The 23,798-nt window shown below is 43.9% G+C and overlaps 1 non-coding gene across 1 annotated transcript; it reads right to left on the reverse strand.

Moving 5' to 3' along the window:
- Window positions 1-21,194: 21,194 nt before the first annotated feature.
- trnad-guc (transfer RNA aspartic acid (anticodon GUC)) lies at window positions 21,195-21,266 on the reverse strand. Its single transcript has one exon. It is a non-coding gene; the product is annotated as a tRNA-Asp (tRNA).
- Between the last annotated feature and the right edge of the window lie 2,532 nt (window positions 21,267-23,798).

Consider the following 23,798-nt stretch of genomic DNA (forward strand, 5'->3'; position numbering starts at 1 on the left):
TAAACATTCCCTGGTACTTTGTGTATGCACCTGCGTATATAATGGACAATGTATATCGTGGTTGTGTCCTAAAACAGACATTTTTCATTTCTGCTGAATGGGCTGCATTTGACTTGTTTACCCTTACATTGACCCCATGTGTTCCATTCATTCTAATATTGTTGATAAATGTTTTGACGGCTAGACGTATTTTGGCGGCTAGTAAAGTTCGCAGGGGTCTCCGCGGTTGCAGAAATGGAGAACATCAGAAGGATTCTGAAATAGAAAGCCGAAGAAAGTCCATTATTTTACTCTTCAGTATAACCGGCAGCTTTTTATTCTTCTGGACAACTCCGGTTATATATTTTATCTCTCTGCATGTAACAATCACATCGAATTATGGCACAAATGAGCTTGAGTCAGTTGCATTCATGCTTGGAGTCCTCAGTTCCTGCACAAATACATTCATTTATGTGCTGACACAAGCTAAGTTTAGGGAGGAGCTGAAGAACGGAATGCAGTATCTTGTGATGTTGTGCGTAAAATTAGGCAAATTACAGCTGAAAACCCATTGACCTTTAGGCGAGGATATAAACTTTGTGCCCTGAAAGAACTCATGTCAGCAAAATGTTTGTAACAACGTAACAACGTTTAAGCACTCTGGATAAAATAATATCCTACTAAAAATGCTGATTTATAATTTAACGTCAAATTGAACTACTTTTCACAGTATACTATTGTCAATGTTGAATTGTAAGTTGTGATAATAATAATAAAAAATAATAATAAAAATGTTGAACAGCCCCTGTTAGTGTTGCAGAGTTTGAAAGGGTGAAATGTGTTGCCAGTTTCTGACTGCCTGGTGTTCATTGGGACAGTTGTTCTGATCAACAAGAGAACACCCCAAACATCACGAACTGGATCACGATAACTCCAGAAATGTAACATAGACAAACGTCACAAATTTCCTACAACCTCTATTCTGGGCCAAAGAGTACATAGGGGGAAATTTCAGAACATTTTTCAAGAACTCTGTCACCCTCCAAGTAACGGACAGTGGCACAATGAACTGCTTCTCAGAGTTCCATTTTCCTCACATGATTAAAACCAGGAAGGCCTGGTCATCACGTGTTTTGTGAAAGGACAGGCATTGGCGCAATTGATCACTCATTCCCATGATCCATCGGGCTGAGAGACGGTTCCATATCTTGGATTCAAAATTTTTAAATTCGATTTCCCTTCGATTCATTTGAAAGAGCAAATAGCTCATGCTTAATTGTTCACGATTAATGGGGCTACCTCCTACACACATGCTCATTCACCACACTCTCTGTTGCAGCTTACCTGTTCCTTTCACACACACAGCCATCAAATGGCTGTTATCATAATTCTCGAATGTTTTAATATGTTTAACTTGATATCCACTCATCAATATAGCCAGTGACGCTTCAACCAGTTATCAGCACGGATTCCCTGCCAAGAAACGTCTGGTCACACATGGCCCTACTATGAACTTCCTTCTTCGTATACCTACGCATATTGAATGTGGAAATGTGTAATGTAATTCTTCTCGTCTCATATTCTTGTATTTACTTAACTGAAATGCTCTTCGTAGAATGCAATCCTCAAAACGATGGGAGAACTGATACTTCGCCAGATGGAAGTCATTTACTATCCTATTCTCGCGGCCAATGGTGTTCCTGGTAAGAGCCTAAATGCAATCATTACCCATATAAATGGATGGTGACGTTCTTCTCAAACGCCGGTTCCGGTAACATGGAATCGTTTCTTTACTGTTGGGGTGTCACCAAAGCAGAGATGTATGTTTAACCATAACGTGAACAGATTTCTTCCTGTTGCTGTATCTTTCACTCCGTGGTATCCGCTGCTGACACTTTATTCTTGCTTTACGGAATGGCATGTAACAGGGTGGGCTCTGCAATAATTATCATACTCAAGTGCAAACCAAGTTTGAACTTATAGAAAACACAATCTGTGAAAATCTGTGCAGAGGCAAATTCGCGTTCTGCAAAATTCTGCTTGAAATTTTTGAAGCCTTTGCTAATGGTTTTCATCTATTTCGCAATAGTGAAAGGGGCGGAATCCCTTTCGAATGACATACTTATTACCACAGCGATAATTTAACAAATCTCTCTGCAGAGAGGATATCTGGAATTCAGGCTGAAACAGATCGCCGTGTGTGCTGAAGACATTCCGATGCCTTTTCAGTTGTCTATTGAAATCAATGCATTTCTACAGCCACATTTATCGATCACCTTAATGAATTTACATGAAGTGTCGTCACTGAAGTAACGCAAAAGGTGACAGGCAAATTGTGGTCGGGAAGCTTCCACAAGTAGCAAGTTGACATTGAACAGATGATACTTTTTGTGGGCTTTAGCAGAGGTTTAAATAGTGGTCAGGACAAAAGGGGCTACGACAATGTCGTTCTTCAAAAAAGGGGTTGGAATCTTTGACGTTTACCATGTGTATCGATTTGACATCTGTTCTGAAGGTTACTACATCCGATAGTGCAGAACTACTTCACTATGGCAATGGAGCATTAGCCGAGAATTATGTTCTCAAGTACTGACATCGGACGTTAATAATCAAACATCTATTTCAGCACGCAGATTTCGGAACACCGATGCACTCCGAATAGTTATCTGGTTCTAATTATTCAGCACATTTCAATTTCTAGCTCTCCATTACTTGCTGTTGAAAACCCTGCTTCCAAATGTAACTGATTTACATTGAGGATTGGAGTGGATTGATATTAAGCATTGCCGGACTCGCCTGCGGATTTGGAAAACTCATATTGCCACGTAACATGGTGGCGCTGCAAGAGGGACATCAGAGCACAGGAAATATGAGTAGAAGTTGACCATTGGCCGCACGAGGGAGGTCCACTACTGAAGTATATCATGGCTGAAATTATGCCTCCACGACATTCCATGCACTATCTCATATCTTTGGATGCATTTAATGTTGCAAAATCGGTTCGTCGGCACCTTCAACAAACTCAATTACTGCCCATCTGCCGAGGGTGCAGTACATAATTTCGAACATTTACCCCTCGCTGCGTTCTGCCTCATTTTTCCTCATCTGCGTGCTGAAATTCTTCCTAATCTCAGTTCTAAATGCAGACCTCTTATTCTGATAGTGCTTTTCCTGGTTTTAGACACACCCGCCTGTGGAAACAGCCATCAAAGATCTGCACCAGCGAAGCTTATAAGAACGGTGAATGCTTCAGTGAGATGACTTCTCATTTGCCAATGCTCCAGAAAGCAGAGGGTGAGTCTCGTCAATGTCTCCACATAGGGCAATCCCAGCTAAATCCCATTAATCCAAGAAGTAATCTGTTGAACATTCCTTGTCGCAGAGCAACAGTAACACCTAATGAAATCTACAACAAAGGAGCAAAGTCGAATGCTTGACCGGCACCACAAACATCACCATAAACACTCCACATGAAAATTGCAGAGTTGGGGATACGCTGGGCTTGGGGTTACAAATTATGGTTGTGCACAAATCAGCTCCAGTTGATGGTCCTCAGTGCCTCGTGAATGTGCACTTTTGAGTTCTTGATCAAAGTGAAACCTACCCCATCTCGAACAATTCTTGTCTCACACAAAACGATGGATGGAAGCCCCAGTGTGAAGCCGGAATTTGTCTGCACAAGGGTCGTGCGGTGATCAATTCCTATCAATCCCTTAATGGACAGATGCACCTATGGTGGGAAGTTTGGTGGAGCGAATTCACTTAGAGTTTGGCACCTGGTTGTTTCCCTGATCACCTGCCAAAAACCCAGTCTAGCAGTTATCTTTATGACTCGGCCATCTCGGCCATTAGTCGTGCTACCGATCCTCTCTTCCTCACAGACATAGAGGCCCCCGACGTAAAACACGTTGTTTTTCGTATCGTTCCCCGAGACTTCGGGCAGTGATGATCATTGATTCTTCCGCTGAGGGGAACGGGAGGATGTCAGCAGGAGGGGATATTCATTGCCCATGTATTATGTGATGTCATGAGATTTCATTTAAGTACCACGTATTCTCGAGGCTACGAAAAATGAAGGACACAAAGTGTTGCAAAATAGTATTTAGGAAAGCGATAATGCAATTGAGCGATATCGAAAAATTGGATGGATAATTCACCTTTTAGATAAGATTATTTCACTCAGATGTTTGCTGATCATACAAATGGAATTTAAAATTTGTAAGTGGAATTATTTAGATAAGGATAAGCAGCTTGAATCAATAAGTTTACGGAATGAGTGCAAATCAAGCAGCCTGATTTGTCCTGGATTAATTCAATGTGAATCCTATTGAAGCGTAAATCATCTAGACAGGTGTAGAGTATCCCATCACACTCCTGATTTGCGCATTTTAGATGGAAGAAAGGTTTTCCTGAGTCAGGGGGTGCGTTGCTCACCACAGCATTCTTAGATTCTGACCTGCGCTTCTAGTCACAGTTTCTCGTCAATGGTTTGTCCACGGATGTTGAAAATGGGGGCTTAAGCGATGGTAATGCCATTAAATGTCAAGCGTATTTTTTTGGATGTTCTTTTGGTTCAGGTGGCCATTGCCTGTCAATTTTGTCGGGCGAATATTACTTGTCATTTTTCAGCACAAGTCTCGCTATCGTACAGATCTTGATGCAAATGGGCACGGATTTCATCAGCATCTGTTGTGCCGCGAATGGTGCTGAACATTGAGCACTTATCAGCGGATACAACCCCCTCCCACAACCCCACCCCCTCCCCACCACACCAAACCACCTTCTGTGTTTAAAATGGAGATAGGTTCATTCATGCTGCTGGTTAAAATGCTTGGGCTCAGGACACTGACCTCAGGCTCTCGTCCAGTTATGTCCTGGGGCTGAGATGGTTCACCTGCAAAACAAAACAAACAAAAAAAAAACCTTTTTACTTGCTATAACTCCAAGAATTTGGGAAGTTGCCCATTATTCTTAATGACTACAATTATCAGAGCCATCCTTGATACCATAGTGTGACAAATGTGTTGTTTTAAAGCACAGCCCCTCTCTCCTCACCTTATGAGTAAAGCACTTTTGACCACGTTTGGACGAAGACGAACCGAGAGCTGGAGCTCTCACGATGCAAAAAGTGAGCGTCAGTGAGCAGTTTGCTGCCGAGTACTTGGCGATTGAAAGGATTGTCCACGATACTTTTCATCACTTTCATTATGATGAAGTGTAGGCAGATGGGGCTGTCATTAGAATGGTTGGATTTGTGGTGTTTTTTTGTGGATAGGCATTCCTGTGAAAATGCTCGCATTTTCGCGTATATGCCAGTACTTTAGATGCACCATACCAATTTCGATCGTAAGGCTTATTCAGGAGCACTGATCTCCCGTACTATTGGGATTATCTAAAAGGACCCATAGCCTCTGCATCATTCAGTTCCTTCAGTCATTCCTTAAATACAAGTGCTGAGAATCACATTGTATGAAGATTGGCATCTGCGATGCTTGTCATCCGTAGGGGGAGGCCGGAATGGTTCATCCACCCGTCAGGGTGAAACTGGCTGCAAATTCTTCAGCCATGTATGTGCACTGGTGCGCTGCGCTCCACAATCATTGCCGACGGGGATATTGGTGGAAGCCGCCCACCAGTGAGGTGCAGAATTTTCCAACACCATTCAAGGCGAGTGTGACATCACTTCAGAGCTGAGCTATCGTTATTTGGTAGGGGGATCAATGAGCCCTGTCTTCCTCATGCTGAATACGCTATTTTGCTTGCAAGTAGCCCTGTCTTGCAATTCACCAGGTTAAGCCGCGTTGCTTGGTATGATCGCTGCTGCTGTGGACATATTACAGATGTCGGCAAAGTTCCTTCGTATTTGCATTTGACCTCGAAAGCCTGAAAGGGCAAGAGCAGAAGAGGCATGGGAACACTCTTAATTACAAAATCCTTTCCAAGTCACACACCAAGCTGACTTGGAGATACATCACCGTTACCTGACTACCACTGGATCAAAAACCTGGAAATACATCGCTCACAGCATTGTGTCTGCACCCGCTTCACATGGACTGCAACACTAGAAAGCCCTTATTTGCAAGAACAATTAGTGAAAGCGAAAATAAAAGTGCTAATTTTGTCAATATATCCAAAGAAAGGAAAAAGTTGCATGATGACGAATCTATGAATATTGATGTCCTTTTTGTATTGTAATGACTGCCCTGGCTGTCTCTTTTGTTCCAACTCAACAAAGATTAACTGCAAAATGCATATTTAAATGTAAATTATTTCGGAGTACACTGGCCCCTAACTGAGAACGTATATTTCGAATTCACTCCTGAAAATTAAATCTTTAACCAAAAGGATTGTTTGGAATTTTCGTCCGCAAATCGTATCCAACCACTCACTGCAAAAAAAAACCCACTCCCCAGCAACCACCCCCTCAAAAATGCCGAATCCGCAGGAAGGTCAATGACGTGCATCGGGTATAATGAGGTCACGTGCATGAATCTCCCAGTTGCAGATGGAGAACGGGCGGGCCCACCTATTAAAAGTTACTAATTAACAAGTTATCGAGTTTGTGAACGACAAAATCGTATGTTCTTTTGATTCGTGCTTTGCACTTAACATGGCCCAGAGGAGACGGAAAAAAATGTTTCTGGGCAGCTACCATCAGACGACAATCGCGCGGAAGAGAGGTTCTGCCTCCGGGACCATGATTAAACGTAGCAACAGATTCTGCTGTGGAAGCTGGCAGCGCCTTCATGTTTACTATTCACTTTTTTGTTTCTTGCCTGAGCTTTCAACGAAAAATATTTTTGGAAAAACAGTTTCTGAGAGCAGGTGGTCTTGAGCTTCCAGCCATACCGACTTTCTGTTCACAGCATTATACTCTGCCGCACGGTTTTCAGGCTTTCACTGCCATTAGACGCGGACCCCATTTTGCATCACCTACTGCCTCTTCCCCGTGGGAATTAAATCAATTGTGGAGCGGGAGGTGGTCCAAGGGAGAGTGAGTCGGAAAAGGGCTAATTTTACAATTCTCCAATCTCACGCTGCCGAAAAATTTAAAATCCGGGCCGCTGTCTAATTATTGTAATGTTTCTTTATGATCTTAAATCACGATTAGCGTTTTGAACTTGCGCCGGAGGATTTGTGTCACTTCTCTAGTGTAACTGCTGCTATCGAGCCTGCAGCAATGTACCATAACCACAAACACTATTCAGTGGACCACAGTCGGTGGTGCGTTCGCCACAACATTCACAAATTCACTGAAATGAATTAGCCCTGAAGGATCTGTTTTGCATGCAAAATATGCCATAGAAAATTGTTATTTTGTACTTACATTGCGAATAGAACATTTCTGTTAAAGTGATATGGATTTGGGACCGCGGAGGAAACTCCATCGCTCTGTAGTTCTTCAGACTCGGGTGTTTGCAGTAACGGCACCAAGAGGCACATAAAACAAAGTGCACTGCACCTGCTCCATGTTCCTTTTCCCAAACAGCAAATCAATAACAGGTCAGAAGGAGATTGCGGTTGCAGAGAGCAATGGTGATTTTGTAGCATATAGACATGTTCATTTCTCTAATTTATTTAGCAGGGAATGATTTTCATTGTATATTTGATGACTGTATGCCTAAATTCCTAGCTAAATAGTGGATAATGGTTTATATAGCTCACCTTTTCATTCGGTAGATAGTTATCTACCAGTTGGGTGGTTCATTCCTGGCGTATTTCAAAGTTTAAATCGGAAGAAAATTCTGGATATATAATGATAATTTATTGGGTAATAGTTTTGATAATTAATTTGTTCAAACATTGGCTGCTTCATTAAATAATTGTTTAAATTATTGTAATTTTTAAGCTGTTTCCTTATTTACACAGCTGGCCAGTACTTTTTCAAGTGCTCATGATTTGGCTAACAGTCTTTGTATAATTCACAATAGCACACGGATAATTATGTCTCTCAGTTTGAATTCATGTCATTGTAGGAATATAAATATTAGGTTTGCTGAAATAATAATAGGTATCGGGTTAATGAAGATCAATTTTCATTTTTGACATTTATTTTAAGCTGAAATTGTGTCAAAATAGCTTTGATTAATAATGCTTCCACCATTTCCAGTGAATCCTACATGATCAACAGAAACTCAAACTTTAATTTTTATCCATTGCCTGGTGTTTTCAAGGCTATTTGTGATTATCTTTGACAGCTCCATTAAGTCAATCAATGTTTGATGCTTGCATTCGAGTTAGAGAATTGTGAATCGGAGGCTGCCAACTGGGCTGTGTATATAACGCAAATATACATTTTTTTTTTGTTTGTGTGGTCAAAGCTTGCCAACTTGCGATCTGATGCAAAAATGTAAATAGCTGTTTTTCTTTATCCGACTAAATCGCCTTACTTCATTCAAAGTTCATCTAAATCATTAACCAACAACTTATTGAAATAATATGAAGCAAAATGTTACTTCACCACCATGTTTATAGACCTTCAATGCATTGTTGTTTCCCTAAGTTCAAGTTTGCGAACACTCTACATACAGTCTGCACCATGTTGCACAGCCTTAAAAATAGTTGGTACTTGAAATAACTCTGTATACTCATCCCATTGTTTTGAGAATGTGTATTTTCCATTCCCTAAGCTGTAGCTCCCGAATGTGACCGGAGATTTCTGTAGGAAAGCTATTCTGCACCGTTGCCAGAGCCATGACATCCTATCCTATAGCATCATCACCAGAACAACAAACAAAATTTCGGCAGCGAGACGATTACCTACTTTCAATAATAATTCATGCTAGAGTTACTTAACTTGCTTTGAAATGCCGAAAACAATCGATTAAACGTGCGCATCAAGTGATTACATATCTGGCAGCTACAACTTCGTTCAGTGAGATTCACTTAGAAAATCTATTCATCAAAATTCAACTGAACCTTAACTAACGAAACAACATAATTCATGATGCAGCCGTGATTATCTGAGGCTCACGTCAATTTCGCTTGACTTAAATAGATCATTTAATTTAATCAGTAATCAGTATAAATGTCTGAAGTTAATCTTCTGCATAATAATGGAGCATTGAATAACTTCGCTAATTCTCTAAAAAGGTTCCTGCATTTTGAAAAAAAGAAATATGCATTTTAACAAATAATGCTAAGATTCATGTGCTTTATGAGACTGGCCAATCTGAAATAAAATAAGCTGTAGAGGATAATAGTTTAAACATGGGTGTGTTAGGAGTTAGGTCTTTATCGTCAGGTAATCGACAATTCGTAATTTCACATTTCTGAACATATATTAGTCTACACACTCAAATCGAAGTGCCAATTATGGTCAATCTTTATCGCGATCTTGTGCACTTGGTGCCCAGAAATAAACAATTTTCAGCTTCACTTTTCAAATCACTTCGCACGGATGCTGTGATTGAGACGCAGGCGAGTCTGTTCTGTCCTTTCGGCAACAAAGTGATTTGTTTTGCAGCCGATCAATAAATGGGAACTCTGTCCGGTCGACTCGGAAGCAAAACGCTAGTTATGACCTCACTAAAATCACATCTTCGAATTGATCATTCACTATGCTTTGCAAGAAATGTGCCCCTATGGCCAAAAAACATTGCTCACTCAATCTGATAGCAATGTCACCGTTCCCAGTCCGCCATGAAACTGCCCTCTTTATCAGCACTGACTGCACCCATTCTGCTTAGCAATGTTGCATCATTCCTTCTGCAATGAATTAGCGCTGCATTCACCTGAAATAGTCCTGCACAATGCACAGCCTGCATATCAATCTCAGATTACACAGTCTCATTTAAAGCACATGACTAATCAGCTCTCATCCACGAATAAAACTTCTCCCTGGGAACCTGCATAAGAATGTCACCTTGTACTGATTGTCATTGTACAGCCACTGTGATGCCGCCTGTGTAAACTTGCATTCGGCCTCATCTATGCTGGTCTTTTTTGTAGCTCTGAGACCATTTTTTTGTCCTGTGTTTTTACCATTCCATCTTTACCCCACAAGCGTTCAGAGTACCTTCGTGTCCCTGGGCAATATTTTACCTTCAAGCTCTAAGTCCTATAGCACAGTAATCCTTCCCACTACTTATCACATCTACAGACCACCCAGCATGCATTGCACCACTGGCTCTTCCAGAGTATAACTATACTTGGCCCACATTCTATTTTGTGCATTCATTTCCCACTTCACATTGTACCAACACACATGAATTGAATCTTTGAACCTCCCATTTACCTTTTAATATTCACCATGCCCAGCCGTTTGTGTGCATTCAAATTATCCAGGTCACATTCGGCCTCAGCAATCTCAATCATTATTGTACAATAGTCGTCCAGTTTACGTTGAAGATGTTCCTTTCAAAAGACGAATTATCAACTGTTATTTCCCTTCCCTATCCACTTTCAGTAGCTCCAGTTTACAATTAGAACATGCTTGCCTCGGAAAGCAGACTGTGCATATTTGGGTCAAATGCACGATCCTTTGCTGCAACAGGAAGAAATTAATCATCTTCACCTGAGTCGTCTATTTCCTGCTCTCTCTATCCATCTCTTACAGTTAATCTAGTTGCGATTGTGATCCTTTCCCGAGGAAAGTGTGGCCTCTCCAAATGTATTACCCACCTTATGATCGCCATGGTCGCGGCGGATCTCCTGGTTGTTTGTGCTGAAGCCATACTGAAGAATACGCTGAATATGTATTTCCCTGTTTCATTCTTGACCATGAGCACGGTGTGTCATCTAACTGTGACACTGACTCATGTAGTCTTATCAGCCTCTGTCTGGTTAACAGTGGTGTTCAGCTTCGATCGTTTTGTGGTCATATGTTGTAAGAAGCTGCGAAAAAATATTGCATGGAGATAATCGCGGTAGCTGTCGTATCAGTGGTGAGTGTGTTGAGTTGTTTGATAAACATTCCCTCTTATTTTGCGTATGAACCTGCGTATATAATGGACAATGTAAATCGTGGTTGTGTCCTAAAGCAGATATTTTTCATTTCTGCTGAATGGGCCGCATTTGACTTGTTTACCATTACCTTGACCTGATGTGTTTCCATTCATTCTAATTGTGTTGCTAAATGTTTTGATGGCTAGACGTAATTTGGTGGCCAGTAAAGTTCGCAGGGGTCTCCGCGTTTGCAGCAGAGGAGAACATCACGAGGATTCTGAAATAGAAAGCGGAACAACGTCCATTACTTTACTCTTCAGTATAACAGGCAGTTTATATTGCTCTGGACAACTCCGGTTATATATATTATCTCTCTGCCTGTAACAATCACATCAAATTCTGGCGCAAATGAGCTTGAGTCAGTTGGATCCTGCTTGGGATCCTCAGTTGCTGCACAAATACAATCATTTATGTGCTGGCACAGGCTAAGTTTAATGAGGAGCTGAAGAGCGGAATGCAGTACCTTGTGAAACTGTGCGTAAAGTTAGGCAAATTAGAGGGGAAAACCCATTGACCTTTACGGGAGGACATGAAGTTTCTGCCCTGAAATAACTCATGTTAGCAAAATGCTTGTAACAACGATTAAGCAATCTGGATAAAATAATATCCTACTAAAAATGCTCATTTATATCATAATGTCAAATTGAACTCCTTTTCAAAGTATACTGTAATCAATGGTGAATTGTAAGTTGTGATATTAATAATAAATAATAATAAAAATAATGAACAGCCCCTGTTAGCGTTGCAGAGTTTGAAAGGATGAATTGTGATGCCAGGTTCTGTCAGCCTGGTGTTCATTGGAACAGTTGTTCTGATCAACAAGAGAACACCCCAAACATCACCAGCTCGATCACGATAACACGACAATTGTAAAATTGGCAAACGTCAAAAATTTCCTACAACGTCTATTCTGGGCCAAAAATTACATAGGGGGAATTTTCAGAACATTGTTCATAAAGCCTGGAACCCTCCAAATATCGGACAGTTGCACAATGAGCTGCTTCTCAGAGTTTGTGGAAGGATAAAATACATCTACAGGACAGCTAAGGGTTAAGCGGTTAAAACCACACTGGAATACTACAGCACAGTTCCCTCTTTTGTTCTAGCAGGCACACCTGCAGCTGCTAGCTAATTGAGCAGAAAAGGAGAAAAGGAGTATTATAAACAAGCTTCCTAGAATCCTTGAGACAAGGCTAGAATGTCTGCCCTCGACACAAAGAGACAGGATCAAGCGATGGTCATCTGTTCTCTACAGTGTCCACCCCCTAGCACTAAAGATAAGGTCAAGCATGGTTATCTATTCTCTGTCTCACTTTTATATTACCAGATGGGCTTCCCCCAATATCTTGTATAGTCATAAATTAGAATAGACTAATTGTGTGTTGCATGCCAAAGACAATGATTCTCAATGTAATTAATTATTGAAGGTTAGTCAGTTTTATCACCATAAAGCTCTTTGATATGTACGACTTTTACTATAACTATGTGTGTACTCTGATGCTTCCTCAGGGTGTCAGCTAGCTCCATTGTATGCTACTGGGCTGTCCGTGATATCACGATTTAATAAAGGCTTCCGAGACAAACCTCCTGGATCTGAGTGTTCACTCCGATTTCCGCGACAAATTATCAACGTGTATGGGATTCGACTGAAGTCCAATAGCCCCTTAAGTTAAAGAGTGGATTGAAATCCTGGGCCGTCGGATCTCTAAAAAAAGAGAACCCTCGCGGAAAACAGAGAGGAATACCTCTCCCAAGTTGGGGAGAGTGCGAACTGAACTGCATTCTAGCTGAAAGGGGATTGCAGTGAATCAGAGTCCCAGCTGAGAAGGGGACGGCGAGTAAAAGGGTAGCTACCGACCAAAGAGACTAAAGTGACCCAAAGAATCGGAGGACTTGTTAAGGAATTCTTAAACACCGGAGAGCGCATAGGGTAGGAAACGCGCCGCGCTGCTAATTGTGTTTCCTTTTCAGATAAATGGGAGGTCTCAGCAGCAGAGCGGGCTCTGCCACTCCCCCTGCCTCTCAATGTACTGAGACCAAACCGAAACCGGAACTGAAAGCGGGACCCTAAAAGATGGGTAAGAAAACGGAAAAACGAAGGATAATGGTAACCAAAGCTCGTCAGCAGGTAGGAGATCCGCTGGTCCCTCCGGGGTCGCCAGCCGACGTTGTAATATGAGAAACGGGCGATGATCGGTATGCAGTGCCTTTTAGCAGCGACCTGTACGGGTGGACGCGGGGAGAATGGCCGTATGGGGGAAGTTTTAAAATACCCCTTATCCAGGCCTGGTGGGATGGGGTAGCTAATGGGGCTGGAGATCCCAACTTGGATTTCGAATATATGATGGGTTGTTTTAGTAAATGGATGGAGGTGGCGAAACGCCACCAACCACACAAAGTAAAGAATAAAAAGGAAAATCTGACCGAAGGTAGTGAAAAGCTGATAGATGCACTTCCAGCTGCAGCATCTGCCCCTCCACCATATCCCCTCGGCACCGACCCAATGGGACCTTATACCTTGTTTCCAAGACTGCCGGCATCTGGCAACCCTCACTGGCCACCCCTTCCCGACCCTTTAACGGACGAACTCATAGAAATAGCCGCGGCTTGGAGACAATCCAATGGGGCTTCCGCGGCTGCCGCTGCCGGTTTGGGGGAGGGAGCAGAAGCGGGACCATCAAATGATGCCCCTGACAGTACCCAACCTGATCTCGGCCCCCACACAAGGGAATCCGGCCTCGGTAGTCAGTTCAATGACGAACGTCCAGTGAGGTTGACACGAAACCTTTCTAGGAAGGCAGCGGCTGAGACTACCTCTCATGTACTTCAGAAACCTAAAATAATGATTGGTGACACGGCTCTACTCAAACCCTGGACTCCAGCGGAAGCTCGAGCTATGATAGCTGAAGCGCCCGATCCTATAAAATGCCCAGCTGCGTTTTTAAATTACCTGGAGCAGATGTGTGAAATTTACCAGCCCCTTCCGGGCGATTTGCAAGCCTTATTAAAGTTTGCTTATGGTAGCTCGTGGGCCGCCTTAAAAAGTACCATTCTGGTGCCACCTGGGGAGAACGGGGATTGGCGGAAAGACGATGAGCTAACAAAGGCTGGGAATGAAAGTTTAAAACATTGGCTGCAAGGCAGGGGCAAAACTGCTATTATGGCAGCAGCGGAAAGACACGGGGACACGGGGGAAGTAACTCGGTGCCTGCAAAGGAAAGAGGAAAGCGCCCCTGATTCTTTGGCCCGATTCTGTCATACTTGGGAGGAGCACGCGGGCGTTCCCCTGGAAGACAATGGACCGTTAGCCATACAAACACTGCTGAATTGCATGCTGTCCCAACATGACCAGTCATTCAAAATGCGAAACTTAAATTGGCAAACTTTGAAATGGTCTGAAATAACCACTGCTTTGGTTAATATGGACCTAGAGGGACTATTTGTTAGCAACAGGGAGGGCTCCAAACAGCAGAAAACCCAATTTTATCATCAAAGTCAGAATAAACGTAATGGAAAGGTAAGAAGCCAGAGAAGAGATAAATCCCTTGACACCTATCACAAATGCGGAAAAAGGTGGAGACTGGGCTAGAGAATGTCGATCGGGTCCCCCTAGGGAACCTGTTGGATGCCATGGCCAGCAGACTGTGGCGATTCCCCCCTTTACTTACAATAACCCTTTTCCCCAAGAATAGGGGGGCCCAGGGGAGGCTAAGGTACAGGGAGCAGTTATATCACTTTCCCAAGATTCGGAAGCGCACCCTATGGTAACCCTTAGCATAGGAGACACATATTTACGAGCCTTGGTGGACACTGGCGCTACCCTTTCCTCTGTACCTCCCTCCCTGGGATTACCCCTTAGTCAGAAAAGGGTAGTAACCGTAGGAGTGACAGGCGTTCCCCTGTCGGAACCTCTATCCCAGCGAGTTGCCTTGTCACTGGAAGACAACCGTGTGGAAGAGACTCTGATAGTTTCGAAAACCACTCCGTTATCCTTGCCGGGACGCCAAACTCTGTGTAAATTAGGGGCCACTATTTACTGCACGCCACAAGGCATGTACATGGAAGTGCCCACACCCCAAACTCACCAGTTAACATCCCTGCTCCTTGTCCCTGAGGCCGCCCCTGAGACTAAGTCTGAGCCAATTTTATACTGCTGGCAACTTGAAGATAATCCTTACATGGCAGGGATGGGCCGATTGTGGCAGGAACTTGATAGATTACCTAGCGCGCCACCTGTTAAAACCCTAAAAAGCTTGTTACAGGTAGTGCTGAATTACTCTCGTCTCCATTGTACCACATGGTATACAGTGAAATATAACCCCGAATATCATCAAAGGGTCAGCACTCTCATAGGAACCGTGACTCCCATCTGCCCTGATCCCTACCTTTACTTCGGCGAGGCGGGCTTGGGCGGACCGGTACATTGACAACGGAGCAGCAGCCTCTGTTTCAAGCAGACTCTGAGTCTGTGCCCCATCTGACCCTAGTTATTCGGCCCCCCTTTCGGTCACACCATATAGGTTCCATGATAAAAAGACTTCAACAGACCCCTACCTATGAATGCATTGGATCAGTGGAATGGGTCGGGACTGTTGAGGGTAGGATCTATCTCCCAGGGATTTCCGGGGTCTCCTGTAAAGTAATTGACCCCCCAGCCAAATTTCAACGACAACAGCGCCCCGAGCAATCTGACTTTGTCAGTCCCTATGCATTAGACGTAGTCGAGGGTGGCCTGTGTGCGTTGCATAAAAATCATGTCGGTCGAGTGCTCTCCGCCCCAGATCATTGTGTTAAGCTGCGGAAAGATGCTGTCCTGCCCTGCGTTCGGCAGTACCGGTTAACCCCTGATGCTGAGGCAGGCATAGCTCCCGTCGTAAATGCTCTGCTCCAACAAGGGGTTCTTAAACCCACCGTTAGCCCCTGTAACACACCCATATTACCGATACCTAAAATTGGACCGCCAAACGAATGGAGTTTTGTACAGGACTTGCGAGCCGTAAATAGCATTGTGGTCCCCATAGCGCCGGTAGTACCCGATGTAAATGTAATCCTGTCCTCTATCCCGACTACGGCCGTGGCTTATACCGTGTTAGATCTATGCTCCGCTTTCTCTTCTATCCTCCTCCATCCCGACAGTCAGTATTTGTTCGCTTTTACCTATAAAGGGCAACAATATACCTGGACGAGGCCTCCCCAGGGATACACTGAAAGTCCTGCTGTATACGCTGCTGCAGTAAAGCGGGACTTGGACGCATGTTATTTAAATGGGAACTCCACACTTATACAATATGCCGATGATCTTTTAGTGGCCTCACCCACACTGACAGACTGTGTGAAAGACTCAGTAATTTTACTTCGATTCGTAGCAACGAGAGGCCATTGGGTATCTAGAAGTAAACTGCAGTGCTGCCAGCCACTAGTACAGTACCTGGGATTCACTTAAAAAACAGGGATTCGGCAGATCGGACCCGAACGAGTACAAGCCATCCTGCGGATACCTGCCCCTGAAACAAAGAAGGAGATTCTTTCCTTCCTTGGTATAGTGGGCTATTGCAGACAGTGGATTCCCGATTACCGTCTACATGATGCTGTCCTCCGTGCAGCTACGATGCAGGAAGCGCCTGCGATTGTCCAGTGGACCTCAAAACAGGAGGCAGCGTTTAAAGCGCTCAAAGCAGCTGTAACCACGGCCACGGCTCTGGGGTTACCCAACTTTGAGCGTCCCTTTCAGCTACACGTTTGCGAAAAGAAGGGATTCGCCTCCGGAGTTCTTACTCAAGACCATAATGGAGGTAGGCGACCGACCGCTTATTATTCTACGGCTCTTCCCGCTGTGGTGATGGGAATGCCTGTTTGTCTCAGTGCTGTTGCCGCCGCGGCCACAATGGTTGAAAAGTCGTTGCCGTTAGTCCTCGATCACCCTTGTGAGGTACGGGTGCCCCATGTCGTCATGCTGCATCTAAATTCTGCTCCTACAAAACATTTTACTGCCTCACGACGAACGGGGTATGAAGTTATTTTATTATCGCATCCCAACTGTACCTACCGCCGACCGCCGGCCATTAACCCCGCCACTTTTGTTCCCGAGTCCCCTGAAGAGGTGGAACATGACTGTATTGCCATGGTCGAGCAATCCACTTCTCCTAGAATGCATTTGCAGATGGATCCTCTTCGGGACCCAGACGTTACGTTTTACACCGACGGCTCCTCTCATTGACCTAGAGACTACTTGCGCCTCGCCGGTTACGCTGTTGTGAGCCAACACCACATCGTAGAAGCTTACGCATTACCCCCTGGCACTTCAGCACAGGCAGCAGAACTGTTTGCCCTAACCAGAGCTTGTATCCTGGCTAAAGGTCGAGCAGCCAATATTTACACTGATTCCCGATATGCCTTTGGCGTTGTCCATGATTTCGGTCAAATATGGAAAAATCGGGGTTTTATTACGTCAGCAGGTCGGTCCATTAAACATTCCCAGCTCGTGCTGAACTCCCTAGAAGCGAGTCAATTGCCTAAACGTCTGGCGGTCATTAAATGTGAAGCACACACTAAACTGACTGATGATGTCTCTGTAGGGAATTCTTGCGCTGACCAAGCATCTAAAGAAGTCGCAGCTGCGCAGACCCCTCTTTTGCAAACGCTCCGTCTTCCAAATCGCACCCCCTTCCTGCTCTGGAGTCTGCCGAGTTACAGGCAGCCCAACAAAACTGTCCTAAGCAGGAAACACGGGCATGGGAAAAAAACACAATGCTGTTATAAAAACGGTTTTGGTTCCATTCGGATGGTCTACTGGTTTGTCCTCGAAGACTGTTTTTGTCCCTGTGTCGCCTAGTGCATGCACATGCACACATGGGCAAAGAGGGGATGCAACATGCAATAAACCAACAATGATTTGCACCTGGTATCACTCCAACGATACAAACAATCAGACGTTCTTGCCTGATTTGCCAGCAGAATAACAAAGGGACAGCGGCAGCTAAGTACGATCACCTACCAATGCCTAAAATGCCTTTTGAAAACTTGCAAATTGATTTCGTACATATGCCCCCGGCCTCAGGGTATAAGTACTTACTGGTAATAGTAGATATGTTCACCCGATGGGTTGAAACCTACCCTACACGAAGGGATGATTCGCAAACAGTAGTGAGAATATTGGGTAATGAACTGATACTTAGGTATGGAATACCTATGGGAATAAACAGTGATGGAGCAACTCACTTCACTGGGAAAATAGGAAAGGATTTAGTGCAGCTCGTGGGTTTTCAGTGGAAGTTGCATATTCCTTACCAGCCACAGTCCTCAGCAATAGTTGAAATGGTAAATGGGGAACTAAAGTACACCTTATCTAAGGTTTGTCAGGACACTAATCTTTCGTGGCCCGAAGCACTCCCAGTAGTACTCTTCGCTATGCGAAACCGAAAGAATAGCGTTACTGGAATAACACCCCATGAAGCCCTCATGGGACGCCCCACGATGACCGGAGCCCAACCTCCTGTATGCGCTGAGAAATTAGCCTTAATTTGGAATGATGAACAGTCCCTGGCTTACGCCCAGATAATTTGTAAAACAGCAGCTGAACTACATGAGAGGGTCAGGCAGGGTCAGGCAACCGTGGGAGATGCACCTATACACACCTTTCAGCTGGGTGATCAAGTGTATGTAAAGAATTTAAACAAAGATTTTCTTTCTCCTAGGTGGAAAGGATCCTATGTGGTACTGCTGACAACTCGAAAGGCTCTGAAGGTTAAAGGGAAGGAAGATTGGATCCAAACCACTCGTTGCAAGAAACATTGTCCAGAAGTCCTATAACCATTGCTAATAGTGTATTAATTTGCATTATGTGTCAGATACTGCTTTTTGCTATATGTTATCCTTATGTTGTTTGTTATGGAGTGTACCTAAAGGATTCCCACCCCAACACTTTTTGGTCTTTATGCCGCACCTATGCTGGACAAGTACGACAGGGCGCAGGTTGGATATGTGCCCAGATTCCCCACCATGGAGGTGAGTCAAGCACCTATCAGGCAAAACCCCTGACTGAGGAAGAAATAATGGATCTCACAAACTTCCATATCCAGTCAGATGATGCAGAACCCAATATGTTTAGAGGCTGTTTCCATCGTCTCCACCTGCTAATGGGTGGAACTACACAAATCATGGGATAAAATTCAGGCCCCCTCCGGAACCGATAAAGGCCACCTGTTGGTTTTCGACCCTTGAAACCGGTACCTATAACCTGGGAAACAATAGTTGTCAAAACACCATATTTACCAGCCCTGGTAGTTATGATCCTCAAAATCCTCTAAACGGAACTTACTGGGTTTGTGGAGAATAAACATATCCCTGGCTGCCTGGGATGCCACAATTATCTTCCTTTTTTAATCAAGATGCCGATAATTAGGGCAAAGGCGCTACCACTCCCACCTGGAGTGGTTGCTGCTACATGGCATATTTGAATCCATACCTCCGTTATATAAGTAGAGTAGATATTAACCCTCATGTGCGTCTGCATTGCCGTGACATCTCCGAGCCCGAGCGATTATGGATCATTGTCTTTCCCTCATATGGGACTGCTCGTAATTTCCGAGAGGTTATTAACCTGACAGCTGCACTTGAAAAGTTTGCTAATTCAACAACTAATGTTTTGATTGAGACACAGGAACAGGTTTCAGCCATCACTACTGAAATGGTAGCTCTACGCCTGACAGCTCTGCAAAATAGAATGGCCCTTGATTTCCTACTAGCTGAGAAGGGTGGCACTTGTGCCATGATAGGTTCAGAATGCTGCACTTATGTGCCTGATGCTTCTGAGAATATTACGAACCTGGGACAGCATGTTATAGATAAAGTGCAAGAAATAAAGAAAGCTGGGGAAAGATTGAGCAATTTTTATAACAAGGATTCCTGGTGGGCTAATAACGTTGTGGTTCTCCGGTTGGGGAAGTTGGCTGCTGTATGTTTTAATTGGGTTAGTTTTAATAGGTGTTATAGGGTGTTGTGCATGTGCTACTTTGACGATTCGCTGTGCCCAATGTGTTAATGGAGCCATGAATGGAGTCACCGCTGGATTAGGAGGAGCTCCAATCGTTCATCAATCGATACGCACTGGCACCAGTGAAACCCACTGGTGGGGAGAAAAAGTTTACCCTGCCAGGGATCGGCCTTTTCCTTATAGAAATGAGCCCCCTTATGATGATGGAGATACTATTCCTCATTGGTATTAATCTGAAAGATTAACCAGGAGGGATTGTGGAACAATAAGATACATCTACAGGACAACTAAGGGTTAAACGGTTAAAACCATAGTGGAATACTACAGCACAGCTCCCTCTTTTGTTCTAGCAGGCACACCTGCAGCTGCCAGCTAATTGAGCAGGAAAGGAGAAAAGGAGTATCATAAACAAGCTTCCTAGACTCCTTGAGGCAAGGCTAGGTTGTCTGCCCCCAACACAAAGAGACAGGATCAAGCAATGGTCATCTGTTCTCTCAAGTGTCCACCCCCGAGCACTTAAGATAAGGTCAAGCATGGTTATCCATTCTCTGTCCCACTTTTTATCACCAGATGGACTCCCTCCAATATCCTGTGTAGGCAAAAACTAGAATAGACTAATTTTGTGTTGCATGCCAAAGATAACGATTTTCAAAGTAATTGATTATTGAAGGTTAGGCAGTTTTATCACTTTCATGCTCTTTGATATGTACGACTTTTACTATAACTATGTGTGTACTCTGATGCTTCCTCAGAGTGTCAGCTAGCTCCATTGTATGCTATTGGGCTCTCCGTGATATCACAATTTAATAAAGGCTTCCGAGACAAACTTCCTGGGCCTGAGTATTCACTCCGATTTCCGCGACAGTCGTCGTCAGTTAGCTATGGATGCTCAACCGTGGTCGGGGTGTGAAGTTCGTCGGCCTCAGCGATTACCCCAAAATCTTTTGAAGCTTGTGCCGTTTTCGTCTCTAACGTTTGTTCTTTTAGTAAAGTGCCCTGGATACACATGGAGATCTGTTATTTTTGGATAACGTTTCGACGGTCACAAGGTGAAAGAAGACAGAATGATGGCGAAAAGGGCCGTTGATCACAGGTGATATTGAGAACCAGAACTGTCCAGAAAATTTGCTCATGGTGTATTTTTGCCATTCTGCCTTCTGTCCGATTTGCTGTGTAGATGCCCTTTCAGTCGATCACCTTGTGGAAATGAAAACCTGTTTGCGAATCAAAAGTTTGAGCACGCGTTCCACCTCGTACTAATCAAACAAGGATTTGTCTCCCCGTCGGGGGATTAAACCCCGGTCTCCCGCGTGACAGGCGGGGATACTCACCACTATACTAACGAGGAGAGGCCAGTTCTTGCTTTCCATGGGAGCCAGTGAGTTTCCAATTTGCCGTGGGATTTTCGTTTTAAAGAAATGGTTACACAGTTTGACTGCACAATGTGCAGATATTTACCTTCCATTGGTTTCAACGGGAGGCATCTACTTCCTTGACAATCGCTACATGGCCACAGTTTTGCCCGTTGTACAGAAGCGAAGATGCTTCTTCCTCGGCTATTTCCCTCATTTCGTCACTCGCAAATTCTCGCAAAAAAATCGCAAGGAGTTCAAGCTGGCCAACTGCTTCAGACGCCTATCTCCTGCAGCCAAACTCCCTGCTCTATTTCCATAATCCACACATACCATGTCATAGTGTTGGATACAAAATATCTCATGTAACCGGTATAGGAAGACGTTTCTTTATTCATTTACGCTCAGCAACATAATCAAACTTATCAGTTGCACCATTTCCAAATCACGGGCTGTGGCTCTCTGGATTTTGAGTCCTTCTTGGTCCCTCTTCAGAGATAAAGGATTAGTGCAGCAGCAGGATCCATGTACGAAAGCGGTGCCAAGCAAAATGGATAAAAATAAGCTTGAATTCTCATGGTCAGCTTTCAGCACAGAAATAAAACAAGGCGCTCGATCGAAGGGTTAAAAATCAAGAATTTCTTGAAACCTGTAGTTGCAGAAGTGAGGACCAGCAGAGGGTGATGAGATCAGGAAAGCAGAGGCTACATGGGGAAAGCGTCTTTTGATGCAATCGTTTCCGAAACAACTGGATAGGATATCCACAAGGCTGTTTTCATTTCAGACTGAGTGTTAAATGCCAACAGAGGAGTGCAGAAATGCGGTGAGGATAGGCAACTTATTCAAACACGTCCGAACAAAGTTTACAAATGATCGTTTTTAAGAAGTGCCGCACAGACTCGGAAAGTAAACTCTGTCTTTCTTCCCATAGCTGCTTTCAGGCCCGCTGAGTTTTTTCAACAATTTGGGTTTCCATTAAAATTGACCGGGTTTCTCGCCCAGCGGACATTTTCGAAATCTGGGCGTCACACCTGGGACAGAACCTCTTAGTTGGGAGGAACAAGCCATGCATGATTCAGGCTGCTGGCAAAGCTGGAATCGAATAGTTGACCTCACCTTTAAGCACAGCGTGTTCTGAAGAGTTTATTGAGCGGCTTTCAAAATCCAGGCTCATTGGGCAGTCAGAACTTTAGTTGAAGTAGGGCGCGTTACCAGGCGGCAAATATTTGATGCTTTGTTGAGAGAAACAGGAGATTCTTGGCGAAACTTTGTTTATACTCATGATGAGCTTGGCCTTTTGAGGCGACTGCATGCAAGGTTGTTATTTCCTTCGGCATGAATTTTTATTTGCTGAAGGGAAGTGTTCTCATACCGTAAGTAATGTAAAAAAAAAACAGGAATAATGTGAAAGAAGGGTGGAGTGCGTAATGGAAATGTGCCTGCCTTCAAATGTTCCTTCTTTAGTGAGTTTGACAATTTGGAGCTCACCGAAACACATTGTGTACATTTCAGTTGGCCCTCTGACCATCTCACCCTTACTTCAGGCTTCAACAGCTTCGGGTACAGGCGACGTGGAGCTGTGATCCTGCCTGGAACCTGTTGTCGTCAGTTCGCCCTGGATGCTCAATCGTGGTCGGGATGTGAATTACGTTGACCTCTTCGGTTATCGTAAAGTCTGGTATGACTTGTGCCGTTGTCTATTCTAAAGCGTGTTTTTTTTTAATTTAAAGTGGCCTTGTTAAACATTGGGATGCATTATTTTGGGTAAACTTTGCGACGTCTACAAGATGGAAGCCGGCAGCATGATGGATTGCAGGGCTGTTGCCCACAGGGGATTTTGATATCATGATCTTTCCAGAAACTTTACCCATGATGTATATTTGCAAATCTGCCTTCTGTCCCAATTGATGAGGAGGTGCTCTTTAGGTCGATCATCATGCCGTACTGAAAACCGATTTGCTCATCAAAAGCGTGAGCACGTCTTCCCCAGCGCACAATTCAAACAAAGACTTTTCTCCCCGTCGGTGAATTGAACCCCGGTCTCCCGTGTGGAAGGTGGGGATACTCACCACTATACTTAGGAAAACAGGCTTGCCACTGCATTCCACGGGAGTCAATGAGATTCCACTTTGCCGTTGGATTTCCATTTTCTAGCAACATTTACCCAGTTTGCCTGCACAGATCTGAATCTGAGAACAATAGATGAGGATGTTACAGCAATGGATCTGAATTTCAGATCAACAGAATGAAAGGTTGCAACAATGTATTTGAATCTGAGATCAACAGAATGAAATGTTGAAACAATGTATTTGAATCTGAGAATAACCGATTTGCAAAAAAGGATCTGAATCCGAGATCAATTGTTTCGAATGTTACCACAATGCAGTCGATCTGGGAACACTAGAGTTGAATGTTCAACTCACCGTCTGGATTATCTTACATTTTCAACCTTATTTCTGCAGGTGATTAGTCGATAACTAAGCCAAACGGATCCATTTCGGACTAGTGTTTTAATACAAATCTTAGGT

The sequence above is a fragment of the Cetorhinus maximus genome, unplaced genomic scaffold (assembly GCF_964194155.1).
Source record: "Cetorhinus maximus unplaced genomic scaffold, sCetMax3.hap1.1 HAP1_SCAFFOLD_590, whole genome shotgun sequence".
NCBI lineage: Eukaryota > Metazoa > Chordata > Chondrichthyes > Lamniformes > Cetorhinidae > Cetorhinus > Cetorhinus maximus.